This window comes from Petromyzon marinus, unplaced genomic scaffold (genome assembly GCF_048934315.1).
Source record: "Petromyzon marinus isolate PM22_M1 ecotype Great Lakes invasive population unplaced genomic scaffold, UKy_Petmar_22M1.pri1.0 PM_G_Scaffold_79, whole genome shotgun sequence".
NCBI lineage: Eukaryota > Metazoa > Chordata > Hyperoartia > Petromyzontiformes > Petromyzontidae > Petromyzon > Petromyzon marinus.
The window spans coordinates 134,055-143,614 of NW_027423034.1; the positions used below are offsets into that span (position 1 = coordinate 134,055).

Genomic DNA, 9,560 nt, shown 5'->3' on the forward strand with positions numbered 1-9,560 from the left:
GGGGGCGGGGCTTTGAGAATTCTCGAGAGCGAGGGGGCGGGGCTTTTAGAATTCTCGAGAGCGAGGGGGCGGGGCTTTGAGAATTCTCGCGAGCGAGGGGGCGGGGCTTTGAGAATTATTGAGAGCGAGGGGGCGAGGCTTTGATAATTATCGAGAGCGAGGGGGCGGGGTTTCGCGAAACTTCCACCAATCACCGGAGCACGCCGGGGCGAGACCCCCGCCCGCGTCTTCTCGAAATTTCGCGTTCGCTATAAGCAGCGGCGCCGGCAGCCGCCGCGCTCACAGAAATCTGCCGCAGCCACCGCGAAAGCGCGAACCACTGCGCCTTGACGACTTCTCACTGCTACGGCAGAACGATACGAGGTAACGACGGCGTTATTGAGAGCAGTGTACGGTGTATGCGTCGTGCTCGGCGATGCTTGTAATGTTGAAGTAGCGACTGTCGGCTGGCTACTCGGAGGTGCAGTGGCTGCTCGGTGTCACGTCGAGTTGCACCACCACTCGGTCGGCCGTAAACCGGAGACCATCGGGCGGCGCCCGCCACTGACGGGGGACGCGAGAGAGCGAGCGAGGCGGTGGTGGGTGCCGTGGGGGTGCCGTGGGGGTGCCGTGGTGGGGTGCCGTGGTGGGGTGCCGTGGGTGGATGCCGTGTAGGGTGCCGTGGTGGGGTGCCGTGTGGGTGCCGTGGGGGTGCCGTGGTGGGTGTCGTGGGTGGGTGCCGTGGGGGGGTTCCGTGGGTGGATGCCGTGGGGGGGTGCCGTGGTGGGGGCCGTGGATGGATGCCGTGGTGGGGGCCGTGTGGGGGTGCCGTGGGTGGGTGCCGTGGGGGGTGCCGTGTGGGTGCCGTGGTGGGTGGGCGATGGTGCAGGCGGAGCGGTCAGCGGGTGGTGCCCGTGAGAGGGAACATTCTGGAAGGTCCATAGGGACTCTGTGCCTGCATAGGGGCTCCGTGTCTGCATAGGGGCTCCGTGTCCGCACAGGGGGCTCCGTGTCCGCACAGGGGGCTCCGTGTCCGCACAGGGGGCTCCGTGTCCGCACAGGGACTCCGTGTCCGTACAGGGGGCTCCGTGTCCGCACAGGGACTCCGTGTCCGCACAGGGGGCTCCGTGTCCGCACAGGGGGCTCCGTGTCCGCACAGGGACTCCGTGTCCGCACAGGGGGCTCCGTGTCCGCACAGGGGGCTCCGTGTCCGCGTGTCCGCACAGGGGGCTCCGTGTCCGCACAGGGACTCCGTGTTCGCGTGTCTCCACAGGGGCTCTCTAGAGGCTCAGTGGGTGCCCCCACGCGTCTCCTCTCCTGCGCTGCTATCTCCACAGATGCCCGAGGTGTCGGAGACGACGCAGCCCATGGCGGGCAGTGGCGAGGAGGCGGAGACCTTCGCCTTCCAGGCGGAGATCGCCCAGCTCATGTCCCTCATCATCAACACCTTCTACTCCAACAAGGAGATCTTCCTGCGCGAGCTCATCTCCAACAGCTCCGACGTACGGAACCACTCACACCCCGCTCCTCGCACACACGGACACACCATGCTCCACACACACGGACACACCCCGCTCCACACACACGGACACACACCGCTCCTCACACACCCTGACACACGGACACACCAGGCTCCACACACACGGACACACCCCGCTCCACACACACGGACACACACCGCTCCTCACACACGGACACACACCGCTACACACACACCCTGACACACGGACACACCAGGCTCCACACACACGGACACACCAGGCTCCACACACCCTCACACACGGACACACCCCGCTCCACACACCCTCACACACGGACACACCCCGCTCCACACACCCTGACACACGGACACACCCCGCTCCACACACCCTCACACACGGACACACCCCGCTCCACACACCCTGACACACGGACACACCCCGCTCCACACACCCTCACACACGGACACACCCCGCTCCTCACACCCTCACACACGGACACACCCCGCTCCACACACACGGACACACGGACACACCCCGCTCCACACACCCTCACACACGGACACACCCCGCTCCACACACCCTCACACACGGACACACCCCACTCCACACACCGTCACACACGGACACACCCCGCCACACCCCTGACGCCACCGGCCCCCCACGCTATTAAGGGGGAGGGGATGCTAGGACCCCCCCCACCCGCCCCTTCACACATCCAAAGTATCGTATGGGCCGCTTGCGGTCTAATTGTGATTTTAGATTAACGTTGCTGCTGTCATTGTGAGTGGCCCCATGTCCACTGCTACTGTGTAGACTGCTTGCCAATACACTTCCATGACTGACAGTGTGGAAATGAGGCCTTCATCCAACAGTAGATTGGCAGACATCTTTGCAATGTATTATTTTATTTACTCCGCTTGTTTACCTCAGAGTCCTAAGACTCGTTTTCAGGAGGGTCCTGCAAAGTTTTTGTGGTTGGGGACGATGTTACTTGGTGTGTGTGATCCAAATTGAGTAATTTGCCGGTATTCTTTCAGCCAGCATTGGGATGTTTTTGGCCAATATCTCGATATAGGAAGTTGATGCGTTCCTGGAGCTTCATTTGTATATCAAAAGTTGTTACATTGAATAGCATGTACGTTAGTACTCTGAGGGTGCGTTCCAATTTCATACAATAAACATTCAATAACTTCCCATTCGTATCAAGATCATTTATATTGAAAATATTTTATTCTGTACAGTATTAAAATACAAAAACCGTCATAATTAAAAGAAACCGTGTAATGTACTGAAAAAATATTCACACTAGCCAGTGTAGTCTTCGGTGCAGTCATGAGGGGCTACATTGCCCACCAAACACCATATCACCGTAACAGTGTATTGTTGCATGCTGATTGGCCGAGACGAATGTAGACACAATTTCTATAGCCGATCTCAATGCTCATAAAACTGTATCTTGTAATTTTATTCTTATTTATATTGAACTGTAGATGGGCTATTTTATTTATCAAATTTCAGTGAATTTATTTTTTGCCATTAATATAATAGTAATAAATCCAAAGTTTGTATATCGAAAATTTGCTTATCGAGGTATTATTTACCAAGTTACATAACCAAAGTATTGTTCGCTATGGGAGGAAACCTGAGCAAACCTGATGAAGCCCATGAAAAATAGGGGGAGAGTGTATAAACTCCAGGCACCCTCATAGTCAGTAATAAAACCCAGGCCCTTCTTGCCGTGAGGCACATGAGTTGCCACTGTGCCGCCACCCTGCCGCTTAGTCGTAGATTCCGGAATTTGGTCGAGCCGTGAATGTGATGGTCGTGGATGTGGTAGCATGCGTCGATCTGCTGTTGCCATGGCATTGTAAACATCACTGTGCGGTCCCCCGTCTGCCCAGGCGCTGGACAAGATCCGCTATGAGAGCCTCACTGACCCCAGCAAGCTGGACACTGGCAAGGAGCTCAAGATCGACATCGTCCCCAATAAGATCGACCGCACACTCACACTCGTCGACACGGGCATCGGCATGACCAAGGCCGACCTCGTCAACAACCTAGGCACCATCGCCAAGTCGGGCACCAAAGCCTTCATGGAGGCCCTGCAGGCGGGCGCCGACATCTCGATGATCGGCCAGTTCGGCGTGGGCTTCTATTCTGCCTACCTGGTGGCCGAGCGCGTCACCGTCGTCACCAAGCACAACGACGACGAGCAATATGTGTGGGAGTCTTCGACCGGCGGCTCGTTTACCGTGAGGCCCGACAACGATGGTGAGTATGAGCTCCCGGTGGAGCACGCGTGGCTCTCGCCATGCCGCACGCCCAGCACACCCCGCTGCCGGGTGATGAGTTTGCTAATCTCGAGTGGCTGCGATGATGCGGTGCAGGGGAGCCTCTCGGTCGTGGCACCAAGATCGTGCTCCACATTAAGGAGGACCAGACTGAGTACCTGGAGGAGAGGTCAATTAAGGACATTGTCAAGAAGCACTCCCAGTTCATCGGCTACCCCATCACGCTTTACGTGAGTAACGTGCTGCGTTTCGTACATTCGACCAACTCGGACCGCAGTCCGTTTGTTTCATCGCTGTTTTGGTGAGCAACCTCCATCGTATGTCGTCTGAAGTTTGGGTAATCCGTCTGTTGCAGGTGGAGAAAGAACGCAACAAGGAGGTGAGCGATGACGAGGAGGATAAGGAGGAGGCGGCTCCTGATAAATCTAAGAGAGGTCTGACGACGACACTCCCAACATCGAAGACGTAGGCTCCGATGAGGAGGAGGACAAGGCCAAGGACTCGGACAAGAAGATAAAGAAGAAGATCAAGGAGAAGTACACGGACAAGGAGGAGCTGAACAAGACAAAGCCGCTGTGGACACGCAACCCGGACGACATCACGGCGGAGGAGTATGGCGAGTTCTACATGAGCCTCACCAACGACTGGGAGGACCACCTTGCCGTGAAGGTGAGCGTGGTGGTGCCGTTGTCTCTGGACATAGTGGAGGTGACGAGCCAGGGCCTCGTGGCTGCCGTATGTGGCCTGGCGTGTGTTGCCCGTCTGTTGACTTGTGCGATGATGCGGCCCAGAGGGTAGCATGTTCGCTGCTTGTTACAGAGGTTTGTTCAATTGTTAAGAGGCCTGCCTGGTTATAACTGCGGGGTGTATGAACCGTAAAAATACGCTATATCTGCCTCGGTGTACGGTTCAGAGATTGTGTGACGTAATTTGTGTTGTGGCATCATAGTCCAAATTCACTACATTTGTAACGTTAAACCACAGCGTTGCTTAATTGGAACAACAAGTGGCAACATTGCCTCCCCCCTCCTCCACCCAACTGTGAAGCAACTGCAGACTTCAAAAGGTGCCTTCGTGATGAGGGCCATGCGCCACAGGAAATGCGCAAGTACAAAATGTACTGAATGCCTATTGCACATGGCGTGTTTGTGCTACAGCACTTCTCGGTGGAGGGGCAGCTGGAATTCCGGGCGCTGCTCTTCGTCCCCCGGCGGGCGGCTTTCGACCTCTTTGAAAACAAGAAGAAGAAAAACAACATCAAGCTGTACGTTCGACGTGTCTTCATCATGGACAACTGTGAAGACCTCATCCCGGAGTATCTCAGTAAGCGGGGATGCATGCAGGCTTGAGAGCAACTCGTAAACAATGTCATTTTTTTCCTCCCTTAAAGCACTTCTATTCAATGGTTTCTCTAGAGTTTTTACAGTGATAAATACTAAAGCCGTGAATGTTCACCGTGTGCAGACTTCATGAAGGGAGTGGTGGACTCCGAGGACCTTCCCCTTAACATCTCGCGTGAGATGCTGCAGCAGAGCAAAATCCTCAAGGTGATCCGCAAGAACATCGTCAAGAAGTCCATGGAGCTGTTCGCGGAGCTCGCCGAGGACAAAGATAACTACAAGAAGTTCTATGAGCAGTTCTCCAAAAACATCAAGGTGGATGCTCTCACCATTTGCCGAATTTCTGCAGCGGTGTGGATTTGAATATTTTGCGATTCGTGCTTTTCCCGTCGTTCAGTTCGTCAGGGGGAAATCTGACCCTGTCGCTCTGCCTTTTATCGTTATTCCCCACAGCTGGGAATCCACGAGGACTCTCAGAACCGGAAGAAGCTGGCGGAGCTGCTCCGCTACCATACGTCCATGTCGGGCGAGGACATGTGCTCGCTGAAGGACTACGTGTCTCGAATGAAAGAAAACCAGAAGCACATCTACTACATCACCGGTGCGGGCAGACACGCACGTGCCAACAGCACCACACGCGCCACGACACCACACTCCATGGCACCACACACGCACTGCTGCACGACACACGATGCTCTTCACACAGCCTGCTAGCACTTCCTGGCTAAGAACGTTGCCCAAGTATTGAACTTAAGTGTAGACTGTACAAGTAATCTAATTGTGAAGCTTTGCAGACTGTTAATCGTCCCTCGGTCTATAAATAGCATTCCACTTTGTGGTTGTTAACAGTGGTTCTCCTTTAGATTAGTCTTCGTCAAAGGAATCTGGAATGGGACTGTAAACGGGAGATGAGCATCGTCGCGATGCTCATTTGAGCGGGAATTTGCCAAACCGTTAGACGAGGCCGTGGTGCCGGAAGGCTAATTTGTGAACCGCGATTTCGCTCGCAGGCGAGTCAAAAGCGCAAGTGGCCAACTCTGCGTTTGTGGAGCGCGTGCGCAAGCGTGGCCTGGAGGTGGTGTACATGGTGGAGCCCATCGATGAGTACTGCGTGCAGCAGCTGAAGGAGTTTGACGGGAAGACCCTCGTCTCCGTCACCAAGCAGGGCATGGAGCTTCCGGAAGATGAGGAAGAGAAAAAGAGACAGGAGGAGGCCAAGGCCAAGTTTGAGAATCTCTGCAAGGTGGTCAAGGAGATCCTGGAGAAGGTGGAGAAGGTGAGCACTCGGCAGGACTTGTGATGTGAACCTGTCTGGGGTGGGGAGCCACCCCCAAACTGAAACTAAATTATTTTTAGCTTACCAGGCAAGGCCCACTGAGCTATACAGCTCTTAGAAGCGATCTGGCCACAAATGATAGCCCAATGAAGTGGCTTATCATGTGGAAATTTCTAGGAGCTATATACTCTCGATCCATGTTTCTAAATGTGGAGAGAACAACCGGAGGTATTGGAGAAAAATCCATGTGACCACGGGGAGAACATGCAAACTCCAAATATCCAGGTGTCAGGACTGGGATCGAACCCACGACCTGTATACCAGGCGAGGTAGTTAACATCTCAACACTGCGGCACCCAGTTCCTACCTCGCTGTGCTTGTTATAATTCAATGTAGAGTAGGTTTATGGTTGATGCAGCACTCCATCCAGTCACTTATTCAACGATGGTCAGTCCCCTCATCAATCTTCTATCGCTACGACCATGGTTTACTGTCCCCATCAACTTGCCCCTGATCCCTGCACCCAATGTTTGGCCTCATCGACACTTCGACCAATCCCAGTTCCTGTAAAAACACTTTCTGCGTCTTCACCTCACACTGCGCCTCTTTGAAATACCCTCCCCATTGTTTCCTTTTCCAAGCCTTGCATAACCTTCATCACTTCAAGACACATGTCACACTCTTACCTATTACAATTTTGATAGTACTGATAGTACTGTTTGTTGCTGGCCGCTTGACGTATTTGGGCCTGTGCTCGGCTGCTGTCAAGAAAAATCCACTTGACGCTTGGATGATTTCCACGAGGGCTCTGCTCACTTTTTTTCTGCGTAAATACAACGGCACTTGTCCACCGTGCTCATTGTTAATGCGCGTTCCCTTCTGTGCCGTGCAGGTGACCGTGTCAAATAGGCTGGTCTCCTCTCCGTGCTGCATCGTGACCAGCACCTACGGCTGGACGGCCAACATGGAGCGCATCATGAAGGCGCAGGCCTTGCGAGACTCCTCCACCATGGGCTACATGGCCGTCAAGAAGCACCTGGAGATCAACCACGACTACCCCATCGTGGAGACCCTGCGTCAGAAGGTGGAGGTGGACAAGAACGACAAGTCGGTGAAGGACCTGGTCATCCTGCTGTTTGAGACGGCGCTGCTGTCGTCTGGATTCACGCTCGAGGACCCACAGACGCATGCGAGCCGCATCTACCGCATGATCAAGCTGGGACTTGGTAGGCCTCGCATCGATTCCCTCTCGCAACAACTTGCAATTCCCCACCGTTAAATAGGCAACAAAATACAAAGAGAATTGGCCTCATTCCCGTTTCTCTCCATATACACACAGGCTTCTCGGAGTGTAATTTCAGCAGCATTTGGTACTACACGAGCCAATTCTGGACCAGTTTTGATGATCATTGTCCCATCAGCAGAGCCAGGTTTGCTTGAACCAATGCTGCTGAGATGTTTATGTTTTTAACATGGGTACTATCCATAATACATAGTCAAAGCTTTTTTGGGTACTAGTTTTTGTATATTGTACATAACACAATAATTACACTTAGCTATGCGAAGGAGGCATGCTGTCTGCTTATTTTATTTTTTATATCCCCCTTGCCACCACTTCTATTTTGTGTCAAAATGAGGTGGCTTGGGTGAGGGCAATTATTTTAATGGTCATCTTGTGTAGGTGATGTAATGGTGTAGACTGCCCATCCTGACCATCCTGCGAGGGTGACTACGGTCCCCAGAGCTGATAACAGCCGCTGCGTAGGCCACACTAGTTGACACATTACACCTGCTACACAAGGTGTGACCGCTCTCCCCAGTGAGGTGGGGTTGTTGGATGTGGAGCGTTAAGTGGAGCCTGTGTGTGTGGCAGGCATCGATGACGATGAGTCGACAATTGAAGACATCCCTGCCGGTCCCGCAGACGACCTTCCACCCCTGGAGGGCGACGACGAGAACGTGTCGCGCATGGAGGAAGTCGACTAGAGGAGGAAGAAGCCCCCCCCCCCGCCCTGTTCTCCCTCACACGATGTTATTCGTTGTGACCCTAGGGCTCTGCACATTCATAACAATTTTAAAGCGTTCACAAATATGAAGACTGGACCATGTAAAGGCTCCCAGTGTCTTTTCTTTTTAACCCACATGCCGAGTGAGCATGGCTCCACAAGCCCAAAACGTGAAGTGGTCACAGCAACAAACAGCACTTTCTTTCAAAGTTGTCATGGATCCGAGTGAACAGATTTTCCCGAAATTGAGCAAGATTCTTACAAGAGTGGGCAAAGCGATGAAGTATGATGGGAGGAGGGTATTTACAAGTGGAGCAGTGCGGTGAAGGAAGTGCCGCGTCCTGATTAATTATCCTACAGAGGTGTGTTGATTTCTGTATACTGTTAATGCTTCTATATAGTTCTGTGCTTATTCCATAGGCTGTTATTCCACTGTAAATGGTCGGTGTGCAGACAGCTGCTGGGAGAGTGGGTATGTCGACAAAACTCCCCTCCCTTTGCAGAACAAGCTACGATATACTGCATGCAGTGAATTTAAGTTATGTTTTTTTAAACGTTGGCTGCACCGTTGTCAATGCCATTCTGGTGCTTCTTTTAATTTCCTTGGATATTTTTTAATAAAAATTACACGCACATTACTGGGTTTATTCCTAAATGCGTCATGGCTGTTCATTGGTTTCTCGGCGGTGGAGCGAGTGGCTCGGAATCTGAAGGTTGTGAGTTCAAATCCTGATTTTGGGGTTGACTCGGCCCAACGTCCCTCTGGGATACAATAAGCAACACTGGGGAGAAAGCCAACGGTGTTTATACAATGGAGATACTTTTCTCACATGGGAATGAGGAATTTAAAATTGAGCTGCAAATGGGAGGTGACCGTTACCTCATTGCTCATTTGAGCAGAACAATGTAGCGCCACGTAGCGGCTGCGAGGGCTGTGGTTATGTGCACAGGGGTTACCCTGCGTGTCCCCTCGCGTTACAGTACTTTGTAGACCTGGCAATCTTGAGATGCTGCTGGCTGTGTTTCCAGCCCAAGGGTCTGCAGCCTGGTAGGTGACAAGGGGGTGCTGGTGGGGCGAGTTGCCTACAGATGGGGAACTAGTGCCGATGGGTGATGATGGTGGGTGACTTTATTTTTGGCACAGGTAAACCTCGGCAATGCATGGCCATTTTCGTTGGGGACATGGT

The 9,560-nt window shown here is 53.1% G+C and overlaps 1 pseudogene; it reads left to right on the forward strand.

Annotated features, from left to right (window-relative positions):
- Positions 1-273: 273 nt before the first annotated feature.
- LOC142921025 (heat shock protein HSP 90-alpha-like) lies at positions 274-9,020 on the forward strand (annotated as a pseudogene).
- The last annotated feature ends 540 nt before the right edge of the window (positions 9,021-9,560 follow it).